Raw genomic sequence first — 25505 nt, 5'->3', positions numbered from 1 at the left:
GTGTTGATTTATCCACTGGATGGTCACCTGGTTTCAGGGCTTTGTTCTGTTAATTTTCTGGGTACTCTGCACTGGAGTCTCTGTACTAGCACAAATGTCAGGACAGTTGCAAGTTTGATGTTACAGACCCCCTCTATGATTGCTTCCCTGTTAGTCTTCCTCAAAGACCAGTTCCAGCCTTTGTCCATCTGAGCCTTTCACCACATAGTGCTGTGAAGTAGAGAGATGGTCAAACACAGAGACAGAAGACCTGAAGGTCATTAGTAAAAACAATGAAGGGTTCTTTGAGCCAGATTCTTCTTCTCTCTCTTCCTCACTGTTCACTTCCTCAATCTTCCTCATACACTGAGGAGTCTGGGCAAGAGGTTGTACAGGAAGAAACATCACCCATACTTCCCACAGTGCTCTTTTCCAAGCCTGCTAACAGTGAATAAGTTGAGACTGATTCTCCCATTTTACTGCCTGATGAGTGAAACTTGGGAGAGACTTAAAAATGGTGCTAGCTGGTCATTTCTTTCTTGTCTTGCGATAAAGTTCTTCAGGCACACTCAGATCACTCCCTTCCTTTTCATGAAAGTACTGGCTACCAACAAAATGATGACCATTGTCACGTAAGAAGCATGGATCACTCTCCTTGTTTTCATGGATGGTACTGCCCAAGGACAAAATGGTGACCGTTTTCTTTGAAAGCATGGATCACGCTTCTTGCTTTCATGGACTGTACTGGCTGTGGACAAAATGGTGACCAGTGTCTCCTAGAAAGCATGGAAGAAATCCAGTTTTGTGACCCCTCTGCCTTGGGATCTGGACATATCTTCTTGACTCCTAAAAACTAGAAAGGATTGACCCTTAATTCTTTGGTGGACTCTCTACTCACTGAAGCAGCCCTGAAAAAGGTGCCTACACCAAAGATACCAACATTTCACTCTCCAGAGAGAAAGTTGAGAGTTTTGGAATATTTTGAGAAGTTGGGCTACATATCCCTGGACTGGCTGCTCTACTAAGAATCTTTAACCAGTTCTCCTTCTCAGAAGTTGAGATTTTAGATGTTACAGATGATGGGGAGGGTAAGGCACCTGTCTTGGGATGCCTTCCCTTCTACTTTTTTCCAAGTCTCCTCAGAGGATTTTGCAGACACTTTGGAGTAGACTTAGACTTCTTCATCTTGTAATCAGGGGAGGTTGCTCCTCTTTCAGTTGGAAGTTGAATACTGCCTCTGCCTGTATTCTGCTTGTGTCACCCCACAGAGGTGCTAACCTTTCACCTTCTTCATGGATGGGGCTGTGTGTTGTCTGAGGTTGTGGACAGGTTGTTTTCTATGATCATTGGTTGGTGAAGGCTTGAGAACTTCATCTGCATAGCTTTACCATGTTCATTTCTGAGTTGGGTGAAGTTTAATGGACTGAACCCTTGTACATTTCCTTCTCTGAGTGCTGGATATGGTTTTCCCTGCTTAGAATCCTGGAGGTGGACAGACTATCATTGGGATCCCCCAAGTTACATGGTGACAGACCTTATGGGAGATTTCCTCTAGCTATACCACCCCTTCCCAAAGGCTATTTGAGGCAAGTGCTCTTTGTTTCCTGTGTCTGCAAGCTTTTTCATTTGGAGGTCCAGCCTTACCAGGGTGCAGTGTTTTTTAGGTGTGGTAAATGTCCCAACTCCCATGAGTTACTCTTTGTTTGGGTTGCCTTTACATCCTGCACTGTTGGTTTACTGGTGTGTGTGTGTGTGTGTGTGTGTGTGTGTGTGTGTGTGTGTGTGTGTGTGTGTGTGTGTGTGTGTGTGTGTGTGTGTGTTATGCTGTGTGTGTGTGTGTGTGTGTGTGTGTGTGTGTGTGTGTGTGTGTGTGTGTGTGTGTGTGTATTTGTATGTGCATGTGTCTGTGCTTGTGTCTATATGTGTGTATTTATGTTTGTGTGTCTGTGTATGTATGTGTGTATTTATATGTGAGTGTGTGTGTATGTATTTGTGTTGGTGTATATGTATGTCAGTATGTGTTGGTGTTAGTATTTGAAGGGGGTGTAGTAGGTCTGTACTTTTATTTTTGAGAGCCTCTGTCTATAAGTGACATAGAGGTCAGGCTGTTTACAATTTCTCAACCAATTGTCAAAGTATTTGTTTGAACATGGTTGTGGAGCCCATAGTGTGGGGATCCTTTGGGACACATATTTGTCTATCCAGTATGGTCTACATATTTTACAAGAGAAGTTCAGATCCCTGATCTAGTGTTTCTGGTACTATATGTGCAACAGGTACATCAAGGCTTGGTAAAATGCTGTGTTATCTGGGATATGAACCTGGCACCTCTCTTGCCCAAAGTGAGAATCATACCTCTAAGCCTACAAGGCATACATGGACATGTGACCCAGCTATGATTGTCATTCTACCAAGCAGCCAGACGTTGACTTAGTAAACCATTTTCTTTACCATTTCTATTTATTATCAGCATCTTGAGTTGTGGAGAAAGATGTTATCCAACAGACACTTTCTGTCCCCTGATAGGATACAGAACCTGCATTTCCCCCTGACTTGCATACTATTTTGTAATAGGCTACACTGTGGGCATTTAACGTTTCCACTTTTTAGGTGTTAATATGTTGGCTACAGTTTGCTGACACTGCTTAATTGCTGTTGATAGACTATTTCATAGTAGAAACCTTACAAATTTAGGTGACTCTGGAATGCAGAGCAGTATCGACCAATTATTTTGCATGTATGATTGTACTCAACTACCAGGTCACAGCTACAGTAGTCACACAATCTAATTCAGAATGCCTCCGTTACTATAGAGAAATGTTTTTTTGTATTACTTGCATGTGCTAGTGAGGGATAGTGTCCATTCAGTCACAGTTATCACTCTGGATCCTAGTAAAATACGATCATTTAGCAAAGTATTCTGAAGTAGGCACTCAGTCTGTGTCACCAGTGCCTATATACAGGGCTTTAAACTTTTGTTGCCAGCTTTCACCTCAGTCTTCACACACAGTTCACAATTTTTATGGATTATTTCATTACCTACATTTTGACTAACATTGTATGATTTTCATGAAATGTTACACTATGTGGTAAGGAAAGTCATAGTATTTGAGTTTTTAGAGCTTTACTGTAAATGTATTCTCGTTATTCTTAGCTAAGTGTTGGAGTTCATTACTCACTTGAATCTTCAGCTGAAACAAAACGTCTGTGGCAAAGACAATACCACAGTAAGTGTGAAGGCAGGTAAAAACATTTCCATTCATCTCAAAGAGTCATTGAAAAGAGTTGACAATGCCACCATATCATTCACATTAACGAGGTGGTGGAAAGAGAAATTCATTCCTCAGGTCTGACATTTCCATTCTATCAATACATCACATTTAAGGGATTGTAATTTCAATTTATGAAAAATGGCACAGAAGCCATTATTGTTTGGGTATGGCTCTGTAAGAGGTATGACATGACTTCCTGGAGGATTTTTGGCTCAGGTCAGAACACAAAGTCACAGTGAAAAGCTGGAGGAGAACTTTTTGCAGTCTTTTGTCTTTTAAAAGGAGAAATAGCCCCGTTGACCTGTGTCTGGTTACATGGATATTGGCTACATCGCTATTTTTTTTAAAGGAATTATTTTGAAATTGTTTGGAGATGCACAAGCCAGTGCATTTCTTTGTGCCAGTCCCAAGCCTGGAAAAATGGAGAGGGTTATGTCAGGAAAGGCATCCGGTGTAAAACTTCTGCCAAATGATATATGCGGACAACAATAAAGATTTCCATACCAAATTGGTCGAGTCCTGGGTTAACAACGACCGCCACTAGTACTGTTAGCCAACAGGGTATTGGTAGATATTGGGCTACTGTTGGCTGAAGGAGACATGCAGGTGGTGGGTGTGACAGATCAAGATGCAGAGGATAGGAAGAAATTGAAACAGATGATCCACTGTGGCAACCCCTAACGGGAACAGCTGAAAGAAGATCTTTGCAGAGGAAGACTACTACCAGAAGACTGTATGAACTACAAATACACCAGTTTGGTGCTGGGTATTACAGGTAAGTGCAACATTTTATTTTTGAGAGATTGTAAGGATGTGATAAGTCAGTGATTTCAGCTCCTGTTCTGTGGGTGCATGGTGATGAATAAATGGGTACAAATTATGTATTTTGTGTACTTTTACTGTATTTTTTTACTGAACAGTAATGTGTTGTAACATTTTATTTGTTTATTTCAAAAGTTTACTATTTTAACTTTAATGTAGGTGTGTGTGCATGGTTACTTACTCTTGGATGGGATCATCCACCATTTTTGATTTTTTTAATTCAATTCTGTTTGTTTTAACTGAATACACCATGGTTGGTCAGTTTCTTTCTTCATGGGATAGATTTATCTATTTGCTTGTATATGTGTATTGGTATTTGTACTTTGTGTACTTTTAGACTAGTCTAGTCTTGCTTGAGGATTAAGGTCCAGTAACGTGACTGTTTAACTATGACTTCCTGATATGGATTTCTGAACATATGCTCTACAGTTGTACACATTCAGGTTCTTAGGGACATTAGTCCCCATTAGCATAGTTAGGTAGAGTTCTCAGAATTGTCAATGAAGAGAAGACTTAGTGTCTCAAAGTTTATTAAACGCTTCGTTTGCATGATACAGACAACTTGCAGTCACAGACAACCAGCATTTGCAGTGAAAGACTGAGATGATTGATTTCTTGTGTTTGTGCAATTTATATGTGGAGCTCAACCAATTTGCTGCTATTCATAGATTAGTGTGGATATAACTGCAGTCTAAGCATGTATGGTGATGCAAGAGTTTGTAATTTTGCTACCTTGTTCTTTGTTATATCCTCTCTCATCAAGTTCCATGATGTCATTGGCTGCAGGCAGTATAGAAGTAGCAAACTCCTGTCACACTTCAAGAAAGTGTAAGAAAGAATGACTGATAGACAGATAAACAGAAAGTAAGACAGGAGATGAGCAGTCTGGATTCAAAACAGGAAGTAGCATAGCAAATCCAATGCTGGCAATGAGACAGATAGTGGACAAGACGCTAAAGATAAAGAAGGAGTTGAAATGAGCATTCCCAGACTTGGAGGAAGAGTATGACAAAGCTGGTATGGGCAGTCCTGTAATGTACTGAAGTCCCAGAAACACTGATAGAATTTGTGCAGACTATGTACAAGGATCCAATGGCACAAGTTTTAACAGTATTCGGACTTGCAGAGGAGTTCCCAGTGCGGGTGGGTGTACATCAAGGCTCAGCTCTGAGCTCAATGTTGTTTATTCTGGTGATGGACTACATTAGCAAAATGGTTGGGGGGGACAGGTCAACAAAGTATGCAGACAATGTGGCATTACAAGCAGACTGTGAACAAGAAGTTTGGCAAATGACTGGGATATAAATACAAAACTGAAGTCACATCGAATGAAATTGAGTACAGATAAGACAGTCATCATAGCAGCAAATGCAGAAATCAGAAGAAGGAGAAAACTGAGACTGAAGAGAAGATAATAGAACAGGATAAAGTTTCAGGTATCTAGGAGGGGTGGTTTGAAGAGAAGGTAAGTCTGAATGGGGAAGTCAAAGCTAAAATCAGAGGGGGCTGCAGCCAAATGAGGGTTAGAGTGTGAGGGGGTAGTGTGTTACAGAATAATGCCAAAGAAGCTGAAAAGTAAGGTGTCCAAACCCGCATTATGATCAACACTTCTTTACGGTATGTAAACCTGGGCAATGAAGGCTGACAGCTGAGGAAGGTGGAAGTGATGGAGATGAAGTGACCTAGATGATGGTTGGATGCACACTGTGGGACACATGAATAAAATGATGACATCATTGCAGAAGCCAAACTAGCTTCAACTGCAAAGAAGGTCAAAACAGATTTCAGTTTATCAGACACGTTCAGGGAAAACAGAACTCAATTTGGTGACAAGGTTTTGGGAGGAAAAGGGAATAGGAAATGAGGATATCCAGTAAAGACAGGAATGGATTTATGTGAGAGAAGACCTGCAACACTCAGGCATGACTCCCAAAGAAGGTAGGACACTGGTATGGAATAAAAAGAGGTCACGATAGTTCATGTGACAGTTCATGTGAAATTTCTTCTTTTTAGTGGTGTTTCAATTCCTTTTACTTGTTTCCCAATTCTCTATAAAACATTTTTGTCATCAGTAAATTGCTTATTTTGTACTTTTCGCTTATATTTATCTGCGTATCTCCTTAGTTCTTCTGCCTGTGCTGATATTATTAATTTGTTATTTGCGATAGTGCACAACAGAGCCTGATCTGTTCTGATACTGTCCGTTGCTTTTATCGCATCTCCCTTTCTCCGTATTTTGTTGGTCTGTTCTTCTTTATTCTCTTCTTTGGTCTTCTGACAGTGACACTTCTTGTTTTAATTGCTTTACAGTTTTCTCTATTCAGTACTTCCACGATGGCATTCGATTTCTACTCTTCCTTTAACTTACTGTCCTGTGTTTTTGTGATAAGACTTTACCTGTTATTATTATAGCTGCAAAGTAATATATCCTATTTACTTCTCTTATATCACATGAATCTCTAAGGGCAGTCCTAATTACTTTAAGGTATAGCTGATGTACAGCTAGCTTCGAAGGTAACCTGTTACCTGCTGGCATTGTGGTGGAATGGATTGCTATTATCATATACCTATATTATCATTAATCTGTATAAATCAACTTATACATGTTGTCACTCCTGTTTTATTTTGGTAAATTGTCTGCATTATAGCCTATGTGTGACAAAAAGGAGGGGGCTAGAATTCAACAATATACATACAGAGATGGGTAAAAGACCACCACTGACAAGGAGATTTTCCCCCATATGTAATAGTAACATATGGATAAAAAGGAAACATTCTCGGGGAGCTGTAGATATGAATAGAAGGAAAAGACATCTCTAGTCTTATTTCTGAGTAACCTGCAATATCTGTGGTATATTTATGTAAACCAATGACTTTTAATAATTTACAGATACTTTCTGATGCTTAATAATATAGTAGTAGCTGTTAGTGCATGCTTTCTGATAGAAACAACATCAGGATGGTTGACTGTTTATTCTGTCGATATGTTGCCAAGAGTGCATAACAGTTCGTTTTAATATGCTGAGTTTTTCCTGCACTGTTTATAAATAACTTCCATTATGTGCGTTGCATACCATGTTATGACAGTAACATTTGTTATGATGTGTATCACTGACTGTGGTTGTATACGACACGCACCTGACATCCTTGAAGTACACATGCTCATTTTGTTTGGACGTGCATGTAACTGTGGAACACCATTACTATGGCACATTGGTTGTGTGGTTGTCCCTTACTTGTTATGATATCCACTGCCATGTGTTCAAATACCACATGTATGCAATCATCTATGCAATGTTTTAATGGATTGTACATGTGTATTGTGATGATGTTGTTACTTCTTATATATTACATATTCAGACATTTTTTCATATGCATTCTGATTATCTGTTCATAACAGTAATACAAATGAAACCGTTTAGCACAGCTTTGCATTGAAAATGAGAGGTGAAATAGTCAATTGTCATATGCTTATAATTTCATCATGTCACTATGCAAGCCTCCATATAAAGTATAACATTTGCATATGACATTGTCTTCCAGATGTCAATCAGAATTAGGGAAGACAATTTCTTGCACAGAGAGAGAATGAAATTATAATCGAGGTTCCTCCACAGCATGATTGCAGTCTTCTGGGCAATACTGTCTGGAGGAATGTCATGTGAACAGGCATTCCAAACATGATCAATGCTTTGGTCAATCACAGCATATCCAGTGAGGCCTGTCAGTAATGTTACTCCAGCACGATCCTCAGTGCAGCCCACATTCTGCTGCTATGAGAAGGCGAGGAATGCCGCTAGAGGCGGATCACCCTTGCCTCCCAATATGACATAACAGTGTTACTGGACTCACTTCATACTACCAGGACATATGTTGCCCTCATGCTTACTGGCCTCAGTTCATACCACCAGGAAAGTTTTCTTGCCCTCATGCTTATTATTGACAGGTGTGGATTCTGATTACATCATAGTTGTGGTCCTGTACTTACTGACTAGTCCCTCAGGTATTTCATCCTGCTGGAAAACAGCCCTCAGACCACTTTCCCTTCATATTGCAGCATCATGGACAATAACAGAGTGTGTTACCATGATATTAATAATGAGGGATCTCCTGACCACACCACCTGACAATCCTTTATTTTGATGTATAGTTCTGCATCAGGTACAGCAGGTCTTTTAAATGGAAAGTGGGTGCAGTTTATTGTACCAAGGATACAGGGGAAATTGGCTATAGTACAGAATTGTTGCTAGCCAGTTCTTTAATCCATGACTGTTGCTAGGAAGTGGATGTAATCATCCACCTTGGTGCACATTGCTGCCAGGAAATGCAAGAGAATTTGAATGGCAACTGCCTGGGATACTCCAGTAGCATCCCCTTATGCTGCTGAAATGTTCTAGAGGCCAGTATACCTAGACTCAAACAAAAGTGTAAAAGTAAAAAAACAAACAAAAAAAAAAAACAGTTAAAGTGTGTGTGTGTGTGTGTGTGTGTGTGTGTGTGTGTGTGTGTGTGTGTGTGTGTGTGTGTGTGTGTGTGTGTGTGTGTATATAAATGTAAAGAGTGAAAGCAATTGAACAGTGGCAGCAGTTTGCATATCTCTTGACCTATTAGCTCAAGATAGAAATTGCAAAGTTGGTTGAACAACAGGATTTGTGTTAGCATGCATGTTCTGATCCACAACTGTGTTTCAGGGTGGGGGGTAAGATTGATCCAGCAGTGGCAGCAGCAGTTAAGAGGCCTGCACACCTGTCAATCTCTTAGCTAAAGGGATCGTTGTGGGAAATGTTTCATTTGATGTCAGAGAAGTGCTTTGGCCGACATGGACAAAGTATTGAAGGTGTCTTTGGGGGAAATGTTTCATTTGGCATCATTGAAGTGCTTGTGCATACATGGAGAAACTACTGAAGGAATCATTGGGTTGGAATGTTCCATATGGTGTCATAGAAGTGACTGTGCATACATGGAGAAACTACTGAAGGAATCAATGGGTTGGAATGTTCCATTTGGTGTCATAGAAGTGACTGTGCATACATGGAGAAACTACTGAAGGAATCATTGGTTTGGAATGTTCCATTTGGTGTCATAGAAGTGACTGTGCATACATGGAGAAACTACTGAAAGAATCATTGGGTTGGAATGTTCCATTTGGTGTCATAGAAGTGACGGTGCATACATGGAGAAACTACTGAAGGAATCATTGGGTTGGAATTTCCATTTGGTGTCATAGAAGTGACGGTGTATACGTGGATAAACTACTGAAGGAATCATTGGGTTGGAATGTTCCATTTGGTGTCATAGAAGTGACTGTGCATACATGGAGAAACTACTGAAGGAATCATTGGGTTGGAATGTTCCATTTGGTGTCATAGAAGTGACTGTGCATGCATGGAGAAACTACTGAAGGAATCATTGGGTTGGAATGTTTCATTTGGTGTCATAGAAGTGACTGTGCATACATGGAGAAACTACTGAAGGAATCATTGGGTTGGAATGTTTCATTTGGTGTCATAGAAGTGACTGTGCATACATGGAGAAACTACTGAAGGAAGCATTGGGTTGGAATGTTCCATTTGGTGTCATAGAAGTGCTTGTGCATGCATGGAGAAACTACTGAAGGAATCATTGGGTTGGAATGTTCCATTTGGTGTCATAGAAGCGACTGTGCATACATGGAGAAACTACTGAAGGAATCATTGGGTTGGAATGTTTCATTTGGTGTCATAGAAGTGACTGTGCATACATGGAGAAACTACTGAAGGAATCATTGGGTTGGAATGTTCCATTTGGTGTCATAGAAGTGACTGTGCATACATGGAGAAACTACTGAAGGAATCATTGGGTTGGAATGTTTCATTTGGTGTCATAGAAGTGCTTGTGCATACATGGAGAAACTACTGAAGGAATCATTGGGTTGGAATGTTCCATTTGGTGTCATAGAAGTGACTGTGCATACATGGAGAAACTACTGAAGGAATCATTGGGTTAGAATGTTCCATTTGGTGTCATAGAAGTGACTGTGCATACATGGAGAAACTACTGAAGGAATCATTGGGTTGGAATGTTCCATTTGGTGTCATAGAAGTGACTATGCATACATTGAGAAATTACTGAAAGGATCACTGGGGGGAATTTGATTTGGTGTTAGTGAAGTACTTGGGCAAATATGGACAAACTGCTGAAAGGGTCATGGGGGAAATGTTTCTTTTGGTGTCAGTAAAAGTGCTTGTACAGACATGGACATACTAGTGAAATGATTGTTGAGGGAAATGTTTTATTTGGTGTCAGTGAATGACTTCAGCATGATATCCACTGCCATGGATCCAAATTCCACATGTGACCTATGCAACATTTTAATGGATTGTACATGTGTATTGCAATGATGTTGCTACTTCTTGCATATTACATATTCAGACATTTTTTCATATGTATTTTGATTATCTGTTCATAACAGTAATACAAATGAAACTGTTTAGTACAGCTTTGCATTGAAAATGAGAGGTGAAATAGTCAATTGACATATGCTTATAATTTCATCATGTCACTATGCAAGCCTCCATATAAAGTATAACGTTTGCATATCACACTATCTTCCAGATGTCAGTCAGAATTAGGAAAGACAATTACTTGCACAGAGAGATAATGAGATTATAATCGAGGTTCCTCCACAGCATGGTTGCAGTCTTCCTGGATGGACGGGCACTACTGTCTGGAGGAATGAAGTGTGAACAGGCCTTCCAAACATGATCAATGCTTTGGACATTCACAGCAAATCCAGTGAGGCCTGTCAGTAATGTTACTCCAGCACGATCCTCAGTGCAGCCCACATTCTGCTGCTATGAGAAGGCGAGGAATGCCGCTAGAGGCGGGTCACCCTTGCCTCCCAATATGACATAACAATGTTACTGGACTCACTTCATAATACCAGGACATATGTTGCCCTCATGCTTATTGTTGACAGGTGTGGATTCTGATTACATCATAGTTGTGGTCCTGTACTTACTGACTAGTCCCTCAGGTATTTCACCATGTAAGAAAGCGGCCCACAGACCACTTTCTTTTCATATTGCAGCATCATGGACACTACCAGAGTGTGTTACCATGATATTAATAATGAGGGATCTGCTGACCACACTACCTGACACCCCTTTATTTTGATATATAGTTCTGCATCAGGTACAGCAGGTGTTTTAAATGGAAAGTGGGTGCAGTCTATTGCACTGAGGATGCAAGGGAAATTGGCTATAACACAGAACTGTTCATGGCAGTTCTTTAATCCATAACTATTGCTGGGAAGTGGATGCAATCATCCACCTTGGTACACATAGCCAGGGAATTGTTATGGCTAGGCTTGTATAGGCCCTAGGGCCGATAGCTTAGTACCAACCTATGAACCTATGAACATTGCTGCCAGGAAATGCAAGAGAATTTGAATGGCAGCTGCCTGGGATACTCGTACAGAATCTCCCTTATGCTGCTGAAATGTTCCAGAGGCTAGTATACGTAGACTCAGACAGACTTTTGTTAGTGAGTGTAAAAGTAAAAAAAAAAAAAAACTAAAGTGTGTGTGTGTATAAATGTAAAGAGTGAAAGCAATTGAACAGTGGCAGCAGTCTGCATACCTCTTGACCTATTAGCTCAAGATAGAAATTGCAAAGTTGGTTGAACAACAGGATTTGTGTTAGAATGCATGTTCTGATCACCAACTGTGTTTTGGGGTGGGGGGTAAGACTGATACAGCAGTGGCAGCAGCAATTAAGAGGTTTCCACACCTCTCAACCTCTTAGCTAAAGGGATTGTTGGGGGAAATGTTTCATTTGATGTCAGTGAAGTGCTTTGGCCGACATGAACAAACTATTGAAGGTGTCTTAGGGGAAATATTTCATTTGGCATCAGTGAAATCCTTGTGCATACATGGACAAACTACTGAAGGAATCATTGGGTGGGAATCTTCCATTTGGTGTCATATAAGTGTTTGAGCATACATTGAGAAATTACTGAAAGGATCACTGGGGGAAAGTTTGATTTGGTGTTAGTTTAGTACTTGTACAGATACGGGCAAACTACTGAAAAGGTCATGGGGAAATGTTTCTTTTGGTGCCAGTAAAAGTGTTTGTACAGACATGGACATACCACTGAAATGATTGTTTAGGGAAATGTTTTATTTGGTACCAGGAAATGACTTCAGCAATAATGGACCAACTACAGAAGGGTTCATTTGAGGAAATGTTATTCTGTCATTACTGAAGTCTTTGTGCAGACATTTTGGTGGGAAATGTTTCATTTGGTGTCAGTGATATGTTTGTACAGACACAGACAACTTACTGAAGGGATTGTTTGGAGGAAATATTCCTTTTAGTTTCAGTGAAGTTTATGGACACACATGAAGAAACTACTGAAAGAATCATTGGAGGAAATGTTCCATTTGGTGTCTGTGAATTTCTTGTGCAGGCATGGACAAGCTACTGAGGGGACCATTGGGGGAAATGTTTCATTTGGTATCAGTGAAGTGCTTTTGCAGGCATGGACAAACTATGAAATGAATCATGGAGGGAAATATTTCATTTGACATTTGTGAAGTGCTTGGGCCTACATGGACAAACTACTGAATGTGTATTTGGGAGAAGTGGTTCATTTGATCTTTATAAAGGTGTTTGTCCTGGGATCATTGGGGGAAGTGTTCCATTTGATGACAGTTGACTGATTAGGGAGACATGGACAAACTACTCAAGTGATCATTTGGGGAAATGTTTCATCCTGTGTCAAGTGAAGTTCTTGTACTGGCAAGGACAAACTGCTAAATGGATCACTGGAGGAAATGTTTCATTTGGCATCAATGAAGTGCTAAATCCTGCTTTAGATCACTTATTGAGCATGCTATACCTGCTGTCACATTGTCAGCCTAGCTATCTAGAATTTTGTAAATAATTATATTTGTGAATATTCATATAATTTATATAGACGTTTGACAGAGGGAGATACTGCCAGCACAGCTGTCTGGAATTTTGTAAATGCTTATATGTTATTTGTGAATATCAGCAGGATGCAATTGCTTGTGTTACTACTATATTAGAACTGTATGTTGTCTGTATATCAAGATGCTGATAAAGAAGTGTGTGAAGTACTGAGCTTAAGTATGTGTCCACAGTGTACTCTACTGGAAAAGAACAGAAATGTATATAAACTATTGTACCTGTGTAAATGTATGTTATAACAGTGGGAACTAGAACATAGAGGGTTAACTTGCAAAACTTCAAGAAAATAGTTGAAATTAAATTGTTTTATAATTGTGCAATAAAAGTTAGTTTCAATGCAGCAAAGAGACAGGATGTCTAAAACTAGGGAGCCTTCTGCATTGTGTTGTAAGTGTTTTATTGTTTTATGTCTTCTAACAGCAGGAAAGATTTAAGAATGGTCCTTGTTTATGTGTTTTCACAGGGAGATGCTAAATGCTAGTAGTTTCTAACAATGGGGGTTTAGCTTGGAAACTGATGTCAGGCGACAAAAAGTGACGTCATGCTGCAAGTATTCCAACAGCAATGTTTGAAATATTAATTTAAAAACTCTCTGGGAGAGAGAGAGAGAGAGAGAGAGAGAGAGAGAGAGAGACAAGGCTTTTTCTATCTTGAATTTGACCTGGAAACATCCACTCACCACACTCACCTTGCTGTAAGCAAGTTAACTAGGGTACAGTATTTTTTCTTAGATTCAATTAGGAACATAGTAAAGATTAGTTTAGATGTTTTCAGTATTTGAGATTATCCTGCAATGTTGTTTTAAATATTTCCTGTGATTTTGAACTCTGAAGTCACTCTGAATACATATTTAGTATTATCTTGTTATTTTATTTATTATTAAATATATTTGAACTTTTCAATTGTGGATGGTCTGTTTAGAGATATTTAAGCTCACAGAGTACTTGCATATCTATTTGGTGACATTGTGCAGGCCACTACTAATAGCATTGTTCTTGGTCAAACTAACATTTGGATTAATAGTAACATTACACAGTAAGATTGGCCACTGTTTGCTCTGAGCCTTAAAGCAGCTGCTAAGTAGTGACTGGTGGGTTGATAACAACCTTATAGTCTGGGCAGAAGAGGGCATAGCTAGTAAAACCTGTGCCAGTCATTCCCAGGTGTGTTTGTGTATTTGTATATAAATCAAATCTCAAAGAGTGTGTGTCAGCTACTTGGGCAGGGACACACAGCACTGGTTGGACAGAAGGGTCCCTATTATTTTGACGAAACTTAATTTGTCAAACTACAAAAGATTGACAGCTAAAGATCGAAATGTCCAAACCACGAACGATCAGCTAAGCAAATTTTTTTCCCATGGAAAGAATTTGCTTGGCTGTGAACAGGAATTTGCCCTTTCCCAGATGTGGAGTGATCACAGAGTTAGTATCTTTAGTTTGGGGGGTGTGGGGGTGAACCCCCCACTTAATTCAGGTTGAAAGGTTTTTGTTTTGTGTAACGGCCAAATGAATTCTTTCCGTGGGAAAAAATTTGCTTAGCTGATCATTCGTGGTTTGGACGTTTTGTTCTTTAGCTGTTGATCTTTTGTAGTGTGACAAGCTAAAGTTTCATCAAATTAATAGGGACCCAGACAGAGAGGGTGCTGGAGGTCTTGGCTTGGACACTCAGCTGAGGTCTCATCTCTATAGCTGTACCAGTGGGGAGTCTTGCTGGGCAAATGGAGAAAGGGGGAGAAACCACCCCTAGACAGACTGTGGTCTGTATGTGCTCTTAAGGGAAATTGCACTTTACTGTGTGTGTACTTGTCATCCTCCCAGTGGGTATTTCCCCACTGTTGCCAGTGGTGAGGATTGAGGCTCCTTGATTACTGGACTAGTGCTGGGGTGTCACACCTGTGTCATGGGATTATGAATGAAAACAGTATTTTACTTAACTTATTCTGGAGGAACAGAATCTTCATATTAGCTACATGCTAATTTATATCCAAAAAAGCACAGTCATGAAGTAATCAACATTACTGCCTTGAGGACATGTCCTCAGTTCACTTCTAAACATCAGCACTTTATCTGAATCTGTACAATCTGCCTGTGAATTTTGATACTGCATTTCCTCCCATATCCAATGACATAATGTGAGGTGAAATTACACTTCTTCACTTGCTCTTACTGTATTGTGTGTCCATGTGCCTGGCAGTTCATTGGAACCCTGTTCAGGAAAAGCTCCAAATCTACTATGCTTCTGCAATGAGGCTAGGTGGGTAATTGAGAAAATAACGAATGATTTTAGGCAGTGTGACATGTTTGACCACCTCTCAGTACATGAAGCATCACTTTTGGCTTACAATATACTTTTTATATTCATATGAAACATTATTTGGGAGAGCCTTAGGAAAAAGAAAACTTTCCCAAATGATAAACTGTAGGTCATGTTTATTAAGATACTGGGGGGGGGGGGTTATCCTAGTCTCACACTGAATTCATTATCCAGACATCTTCTCCGATTCATAGGTAAGTACTAGGTGAGCAGTTAGGATAGGAGGAGATGAGGTAACAATGGTAATGTATTACCAATCTACAGGAAAGTCCCCAGGAATAGATGGTATTCCTCTGGAAGTATAGAAGTTTGAAAGGAAAACAGATAAAGATCTGGAAGGTTTTGTTTAACAGTATTATAACAGGTGGAGAAGTATCAACATACTGGAAGAAAGCAGTGGTAGCTGTAATACCTAAAGAAGGCAAAGATCCATCAGATCCAGCTTCATACAGGCCCATTTCCATAATAAACCATGATTACAAAGTGTTTATGTCTATAATGGCTAAAAGAATAGCAAAAATATGTCAATAATTGATAGATATGGACTAATGTGGTTTTATGGAGGGGAGGGAAACATTTGACAACATTCACAGAACACTGATGATCAAGAGGGAAGCAGAGTGTAAGAAAATACCACTGTTGTTGGTCTTGATGCAGAGAAAGTATTTGACATAGTAGGCTGGGACTTTAGGAGTAGAGCAATAAAGCATTTTCATTCCCTGATAAAACTGTAAGGTTGATTAGGAGAACATATGAGGGATCTGAGGTGAAAACAAAAAGGTGCAGGGGTCACTGCTTGAGCTGAGGAACCAGGCTGAGGTGTCCTCTCTCCCCTTTGCTATTTGCATTATATTTAGAACCATTGGCAAAGAAAATAAGGGACTCAGAAATTCAAGAAACCATGAATGTTGATCAGGACAGAATGAAATGAATGGATGCATAACAGAATGGTGATAATGCTGCAGACAGTAGCATCAGAAATGAACTGCAGACATGCAATGTAAGGTATGAGCGCATCACTCATGGGAATCTCACTGAATGAACTGCAGGCATGCAATGCAAGGTATGACAGCATCATACATGGAAATCTCACTGTTTGAATGAACTGCAGACAAGCAATGCAAGGTATGAAAGCATCACTCATGGGAATCTCACTGAATGAACTGCAGATATGCAATGCAAGGTATGAAAGCATCACTCATGGGAATCTCACTGTTTGAATAAACTGCAGACATGCAATGAAGGTATGAAAGCATCACTCAAGGGAGTCTCACTGTTTGAATGAACTGCAGACATGCAATGCAAGGTATGACGGCATCACTCATGGGAATCTCACTGTTTGAAAGAACTGCAGAAATGCAGTGCAGGGTACGAAAGCATCTCCCATGGGAATCTCACTGCTTGAATGAACTGCAGACATGCTATACAAAGTACGAAAGTAACATTCATGGGAATCTCACTGTTTGAATGAACTGCAAACATGCAATGCAAGGTATGAAAGCATCACTCATGGGAATCTCACTGTTTGAATGAACTGCAGACATGCAATGCAAGATATGAAAGCATTACTCATGGGAATCTCAGTGTTGGAATGAACTGCAGACATGCAATGCAAGTTATGAAAGCATCGCTCATGGGAATCTCACTGTCTGAATGAACTGCAGACATGCAATGCAAGGTATGAAAGGATCACTCATGGGAATCTCACTGTGTGAATGAACTGCAGACATGCAATGCAAGGTATGAAAGCATCACTCATTGGAATATCACTGTTTGAATGAACTGCAGACATGCAATGCAGGGTATAGGTTCATAGGTAGGTACTAGGCTATCAGCCCAAGGGCCTATGTAAGCCTAGCTAACATGGTTCCCTTGCTTACGCCACCCAAGAAAGTTACTTTCCTATGCCACTGTCGAGCAGAGACACAGAAGTGATCCCCGGGGTATATTTCCTATTTCCCATCCACTCATCAAGATTTTTCTTGAAGAGTGTTAATGAAGAACTTTGTTTGACATAGATGGGTAGCCTGTTCCACAGTATGGGAAGTCTCTGGGACAGGAATCTATCCCTCCAGCATATCTTGTTTATTGTGGTGACAAGGTTTAGGTCCCTAGAGCATGTAGCTTGGAGGGATTGGGATTTCTTTAGGTGTAGCATGTCCAACAGCTCTGGGTTTGACATAGTTTTATATGTTAGGCAGAGATCACCTCGGAGTAGGCGATATGCTACGGAGTAAAGCTGGAGTTTTTTGAGGCGGTCAATGTAGGGCATTTGTTTGAGGCCAGTAATCCTCTTTGTGGGGTACTTCTGTGGCCTTTCCAGCTGCTGCAGATATCTTGTGAGGTACATTCCAAAAGGGGCATTGTACTCTATAATGAGTCTAATGAGTGTCAAGTAGAGGGGAACAATTACCTCTTTTTTCTTGGATGAGAACCCTTTTATGGTGAGGTGTTCCATGTAGAAGGACTTCCTGACTACTGTGGCGATGTGACTATCAAAGGAGAGACTACTGTCCAGCTGGTTCCCAAGGTCTCTTATCACACATTCAGTGTTAAGTAGATTGCTGCCTATGTGGTAGTTCATGGGTACAGAGTTTTTACCAATGGGGATGACACTGCACTTTTTGACATTGAGCTTGAAGCCATGGCACTGACACCAGGCATCTGTCTCAGTGAGGCCCTTCTGTAGGATGTCCACATCATTTGGGGACTTGACTATGGCTCCTAGTTTGCAGTCATTTGTAAACTTTGTTAGCCAGAGGCCTTCTGTGTTAGCCTGTACTTCAGAGAAGTAGATACCAAACAGGAGAGGTCCCAGGATGGAATCCTGTGGTACTCCACTTGTCACTGCTTTGAGGTCAGATTTGGAGTCTGCAACTTTTACAGTGTGGGTTTTGTCAGTGAGCCAGTTGGCAACCCATCTTGTGACGTAGGGATTTATACCTAGTTTAGTGAGTTTAGCTATAATTCCAGAATGGGGGATGGTGTTGAAAGCCTTGGCGAGGTCAAGATAGGCTGTGTGAACCACCTTACCATCATCTACGGCTTTGATGACTGCCTCAAAGAAGTCGATCAGTTACTGGAGGCTTGATCTGCCTTTCACAACCCGAACTGGGTGAGATGCAGAGTTTGGAGGTTACCAATGTCTTTGTTTATGAGTTCCACGATGATACGTTTTATGGCCTTGCAGACCAGGCTCTTCAGGCTAATAGGGCGATAGTTCCCGGGATCAGTGGTGGCTCCCCCTTTGTGGAGTGGGATAACTTTTGCTGTGCACCATTCAGTGGGCACAAATCCTGATGCAAGGCTATTATTGAACATGGTGCTTAAGTGGGGAGCCAGTTCATTCTGAAGTTCATGTAAAACGCAGCCTGGTATGTTGTCTGGTCCTATGGATGCTGTGTTTTTGGCTTTAGAGAGTGCAGCTTTTATCTGCGTAGTTGTGATTACAGGGACTCTGCATTCTTCCTATATAGATATGGGCCCTTTAGGGGGTGAGGGGTGGGTAAAGTTAGCACTGAACCTGCCAGAATGTTGGCAATATCAGTTGGTTATGTAATTTTCGTGCCATTGTGCTGTAACTCAGAGCAGATCTAGGTGTTGCCATCGAGATTCTTGACATAGCTATAGAATGCTTTGTGGTTGTCATTAGAATTAGTGGCAAATTTGTTTTCGTAGCTAGCTTTGGAGGATCTTATAAGGGATCTCAGCTTCTTACTGAGGCACACCAGGGAGCTCCTCCACTCATGGGATTTTACTCTCTTTTGCAACAGTTTCTTCCTTCTGCTGTACAGTTTGGTTATGGCAGGGTACCACCAGATTGGCTTCTTTTTTTTTGGAGGATAGCATCTTGGTTCTGTTTGGGATAGCACGATCCATGCACTCATCTATGTGCATATAGAGTGAATTTGTGTAGGATTCAGCAGTTGTAACTGTATAGTCCATCTGCATGGGTGTCATGAAGTTCACCACTTCTGTCTTAAGAAGCATGAAGTTGGCTTTGGAGAAATTTTTTACCATGGTTTCCTTAAGGGGGGGGGGGGCGGGATGTGGCTATCAAGGGTGATTAGCTTATGATCAGATCGGACCAACGAGGAGTAGACTTCAGGTGTGGAACACCAGTCACTCATGTTGGTAATGACTAGGTCTAGGATATTGTTGCCCCTGGTGGGGGTGTGGATAAGTTGATCCAGGGCATTGGAGTTTATGAATTCCAGAAAGTGTTGAGCTAAGGAGTTGACACACGAGTAGTTTTCCCAGTTAATGGTGGGGTAGTTGAAGTCGCCCATTATTAGGGTGTTTGGTTGAACTCTGATATTTTTCAGTACATCAAGAAAAGAGGAGTGGGAATCCTGGGGCATGGTGGGGGATCTGTAACAAGCTACCATTTGGATTGCAGTTTTGCCCAGAGTTAGTTGCACTTGGATAACCTTGGATGCATTATGCTGAGCAACTAGCCTGGAGGTGTGGATATCCTTAATGAATATGGACACACCTCCGCCTTTGGTAATTCGGTCGAGGTTACATGGCCAAAAAGTGTGGTATGAGTTATAGCCTGGTAGTGCAGGGGTGCTCTCTGGAGCCTTGAACCAGGTCTCAGTCACTGCACAGATATCGATGTTCTCCATTTTAAGGAGTGCCTCGAGTGAGTCCATTTAGAGATTTAGACTTCTAGCATTGAGTAGCATTATCCTCAGTTTTTGCTTGCCTGTTCCTGTTACAGTGGTGAATTTGTTATTTGAACCTTGCCTAAAAAAGGCACTATAGGGGCACCAAGAGCCTTAGTCAGTATCCGGAACCCCAGGGGCAACAGGTGCAGGCCATCTGTGGCAAAGCATTGTGGTCTGTCGTCCATGTCATCCCAAGCAGACAGATACTGGATCCCCTTAGAATGACAACAGAAGCTTAGTCAATTGTTGAAGCCAATCATTTTGTCCTTGTACTGCGGTATCATTCTGGGCAATGGCAGAATGCTACTCAGGGCTAGGGTCATACCTGCCTGAGCAACAAGATCAGAGAGCTCTTCCATGTCTCTTTTCATGTAGTCCAGGGAGGTATGTCTCAGGTCATTCACACCAACATGGACAATGACAGAGTCATATTTGTACTTGTTGTGGAGTGACCTGAGTGCGTGGGTTATGTGGCGGATCCTGGCACTCGACAGGCAGCTGACAATAACCTTCTCCTTGTTTAGACTGGTGAGTGGGATATTAGTGTGCCTGACTATTGAGTCACCTAGGATTAGTGTGTTAGGTATGTTGTTTTGCCTTATTGGCTGTGGTTGTGTGGCACACTGAGTCTGTGAGCTATGTGTCATTTGGATTGTGTTGGGCGATGGAGGTTGCTTGCGTTTCTGCTTTGGAGGTCTCTGTTGCTTAGAAAGATTATTATTGAGAGCCTCCGCGAATATTTTTGTGTTACTATGTGTGGATTTTGGTGGTGTAGATTTAGTGAGACTATGTGATGAGTGTGGTGTGGTGCAAATGTTTACTTTCTCCTCATAACTGTCAAGTTCAATGTTGGTTGGAGAGAGCTTTACCTCCAGTTTGGCTAGATAAGTACATCTCTCACAGGTTGTAGTGTTGGGTGGTAGGAGGAGAGGGTTGTCTGTGTACATGAGGCAATTTCTACATTGCCTCAAGATGCCCAGATTCATCAGATAGACAGGAGAGAACACTGGGAGCTGACCCTTGGACATACCTGAATAAAAAACTATTTTCCTCTTGATACGTGAGGAAAGTGAGTACAAGAGCTGTTTATCTCTAAGCAAGTGAGAAATGTAAGTACAAAAATTGTTTTCCTCTAGGTAATGAGGAAGGTTGAGTGCTATAGTAATTAGTAGCTTATTTAGTGTTTACAAGTTATGAACAAGTGCTGAGCATGAATAACCAAATTTAAGTGCTAAAACTAAGAATATGTATCTGCACTAGAGTTACAGGACAAAAACAAGTGCAAATGCAAGCTTTCAAATCAGAAAGTTGAGAGAGATGGAAGAGATTGGCCAATACAATTTCTGGGCCAGAACCACTCCTTATGTGGTAGACAGGTTACCTAGTGCTTACCACTCCCACTGATAAGCTAGAAGTCTTCACTCCAACACAGAAAGTCTTGGGGGACTCAGAAGCGTACATACAGTCCTGGATACAGCAAATCTGTATCTGGAACACTAGTTACAGGAAAGGTAGGAAACAGGCTTACAGTTTTTTTTCTTACAGAAAAGCAGCAAAAACAGTAGTAAAAACAATTCACATGCAGTACAAGCTAGCACATTTGAGTATGTAGCAATATTAGACCAAATAGTTTAAAAATGCAATTAAATTAAAAAGGACTAAAAGCAAGTGCAGAAAGAGTTTATTGGGTAGAATGTGGTAAAGAGATTGGACAAGGGGAGTGTTCCAGATCAAATCTACAGTGGAGCAGGCAACTGCAAAAGCCACCAAATTTAAACTACAAACCAAAAATAGGGAGGGTAGTAGAGACAAAACAGTTTAAAAAGAGATCTAAGCAACAACTAACAGTACAAACTCTAAAACCAAAAAATATACCCAGTTCTGTATATTTGTAGTTAGATTGGAAAGCAGTCTCTCAGAACAGGGAGACAATAGTTTCAACAGAGATCTAAGCAACAACTAACAGTACAAACTCTAAAACCAAAAAAAATATACTCAGCTCTGTATATTTGCAGATAGATTGGAAAGCAGTCTCTCAGAACAGGGAGACAACAGTTTCAACAAAGATCTAAGCAACAATTAACAAACTCTAAAACCAAAAAAGTATACTTGGCTCTGTATATTTGCAGATAGATTGGAAAGCAGGCTCTCAGAACAGGGAGACAACAGTTTCAATAGAGAACTAAGCAACATCTAACAGTAGAAACTCTAAAACAAAAAAATATACTCAGCTCTGTATATTTGCACATAGAATGTTTGAATGAACTGCAGAACAAAGACAACAGTTTCAACAAAGATGTAAGCAACAATTACAAAACTCTAAAACCAAAAAAGTATACTTGGCTCTGTATATATTGTTGCAGATAGGTATGGAAAGCATCACTCAGAACAAGGAATCTCACAGTTTAATAGAGAACTAAGCAGACATCTAACAGTAGAAACTATGAAAGCAAAAAAATATACTCAGCTCATGGGAATCTCACATAGAATGTTTGAATGAACTGCAGACAAGGAATGCAGGACATGAAGCATCACTCATGGGAATCTCACTGTTTAATGAATTGCAGACATGCAATGCAAGGTATGAAAGCATCACTCATGGGAATCTCACTGTTTGAATGAACTGCAGACATGCAATGCAAGGTATGAAAGCAACACTCATGGGAATTTCACTGACTGAATGAACTGCAGACATGCAATGGAAGGTATGAACGCATCACTCTTGAGATTCTCACTTTTTGAATGAACTGCAGACATGCAATGCAGGATATGAAAGCATCGATCATGGGAATCTCAGTGTCTGAATGAACTGCAGACTTGCAGTGCAAGGTATGACAGCATCACTCATGGGAATCTCACTGTTTGAATGAAATGCAGACCTGCAATGCAAAGTATGAAAGAATCACTCATGGGGGTATCAGTGTTTGAATGAGTTGCAGACATGCAATGCAAGGTATGAAAGCATCACATTGGAATCTCACTGTTTGAATGAACTGCAGACATGCAGTGCAAGGTATGACAGCATCACTCATGTGAATCTCACTGTTTGAAAGAACTGCAGACATGCATTGCAAGGTATGAAAGCATCACACTTGGGAATCTCAGTGTTTGAAAGAACTGCAGACAAGCAATGCAAGGTACGAAAGCATCACTCATGGGAATCTCACTGCTTGAATGAACTGCAGACATGCAGTGCAGGGTATGAAAGCATCTCTCATGGGAATCTGACTGCTTGAATGAACTACAGACATGCAAGGCAAAGTATGACAGCATCACTCATGGGAATCTCAGTGTTTGAATGAACTGCAGACATGCAATGCAAGGTATGAAAGCATCACTCATGGGAATGGTGAAAAAAGCATCACTCCTTTGGGAAGCTCACTGTTTGAAGTGCTGAAAGGTATGAAAGCATCACTCATGGGAATCTCACTGTTTGAATGAACTGCAGACATGCAATGCATGGTATGAAAGCATCACTCATCGGAATTCCACTGTTTGAATGAACTGCAGACATGCAGTGCAAGATAGGACAGCATCACTCATGGGAATCTCACTGTTTGAATGAACTGCAGACATGCAATGCAAGGTATGACAGCATCACTCATAAGATTCTCAGTGCTTAAATGAACTGCAGACATGCAATGCAGGGTATGAAAGCATCACTTATGGGAATCTCCCAGTTTGAATGAACTGCAGCCATACAATGCAAGGTATGACAGCATCACTCATGGGAATCTCACTTTTGGGATTAACTGCAGACATGCAATGCAAGGTATGAAAGCATCACTCTTGGGAATCTCACTGTTTGAATAACCTGCAGACATGCAATGCAAGGTATGAACGCATCACTCATGGGAATCTCACTGTTTGAATTGACTGCAAAGCTGCAATGCAGGGTATGAAAGCATCACTCATGGGAATCCCACTGCATGACTGAAGTGCAGACATGCAATGCAGGGTATGTACGCATCACTCATGGGAATCTCACAGTTTGAGTGAACTGCAGATGTGCAATGCAAGGTATGAAAGCATCACTCATGGGAATCTCACTGTTTGAAAGAACTGCAGTCATGCAATGCAAGGTATGAAAGCATCACTCATGGGAATCTCACTGTTTGAATGAACTGCAGCCATGCAATGCAGGGTATGAAAGCATCACTTATGGGAATCTCACTGTTTGAATGAACTGCAGACATGCAATGCAAGGTATGAAAGCATCACTCATGGGAATCTCACTGTTTGAAAGAACTGCAGCCATGCAATGCAGGGTATGAAAGCATCACTTATGGGAATGGTAGGAAAGCATCAGTCATAGGAATCTCACTGTATGAATAAACTGCAGATGTGCAATGCAAGGAATGAAAGCATCACTCATGGGAATCACACTATTTGAAAGAACTGCATCCATGCAATGCAAGGTATTAAAGCATCACTCATGGGAATCTCAATGTTTGCATGAACTGTAGACATGCAATGCAAGTTATGAAATCATCACTCATGGGAATGTCATTGTTTGAAATTAACTGCAGACATGCAATGTAGGGTATGAATTATCACTCATGGGAATCTCACTGTTTGAATAACCTGCAGACATGCAATGCAAGGTATGAATGCATCACTCATGGGAATCTCACTGTTTGAATTGACTGCAAAGCTGCAATGCAGGGTATGAAAGCATCACTCATGGGAATCCCACTGTATGACCGAAGTGCAGACATGCAATGCAGGGTATGTACGCATCACTCATGGTAATCTCACAGTTTGAGTGAACTGCAGACGTGCAATGCAAGGTATGAAAGCATCACTCATGGGAATCTCACTGTTTGAAAGAACTGCACACATGCAATGCAAGGTATGAAAGCATCACTCATGGGAATCTCACTTTTGGGATTAACTGCAGACATGCAATGCAAGGTACTAAAGCATCACTCAGAGGAATCTCAATGTTTGAATGAACTGTAGACATGCAATGTAAGTTATGAAATCATCACTCATGGGAATGTCATTGTTTGAAATTAACTGCAGACATGCAATGTAGGGTATGAATTATCACTCATGGGAATCTCACTGTTTGAATAACCTGCAGACATGCAATGCAAGGTATGAACGCATCATTCATGGGAATCTCACTGTTTGAATTGACTGCAAAGCTGCAATGCAGGGTATGAAAGCATCACTCATGGGAATCCCACTGTATGACTGAAGTGCAGACATGCAATGCAGGGTATGTATGCATCACTCATGGGAATCTCACAGTTTGAGTGAACTGCAGATGTGCAATGCAAGGTATGAAAGCATCACTCATGGGAATCTCACTGTTTGAAAGAACTGCAGACATGCTCTGCAAGGTATGACAGAGTCACTCATGGGAATGTCACTGTTTGAATGAACTGCAGTCCTGCAGTGCAAGGTATGAAGTATCACTCATGGGAATGTTACAGTTTGAATGAACTACAGACATGCAATGCAAGGGA

At 40.8% G+C, this 25505-nt stretch overlaps 1 pseudogene; it reads left to right on the top strand.

The window, feature by feature from the left end:
- The first annotated feature begins 1058 nt into the window (after nucleotides 1-1058).
- Nucleotides 1059-25505, top strand: part of LOC122789796 — a 100937-nt pseudogene continuing 76490 nt past the window's right edge.

Source organism: Protopterus annectens, chromosome 15.part0 (genome assembly GCF_019279795.1).
Source record: "Protopterus annectens isolate FY-2018-M chromosome 15.part0, PAN1.0, whole genome shotgun sequence".
NCBI classification, from domain to species: domain Eukaryota; kingdom Metazoa; phylum Chordata; order Ceratodontiformes; family Protopteridae; genus Protopterus; species Protopterus annectens.
Note: the sequence above shows the minus strand (reverse complement) of the source record. Positions and strands in the feature narration are given on the sequence as shown.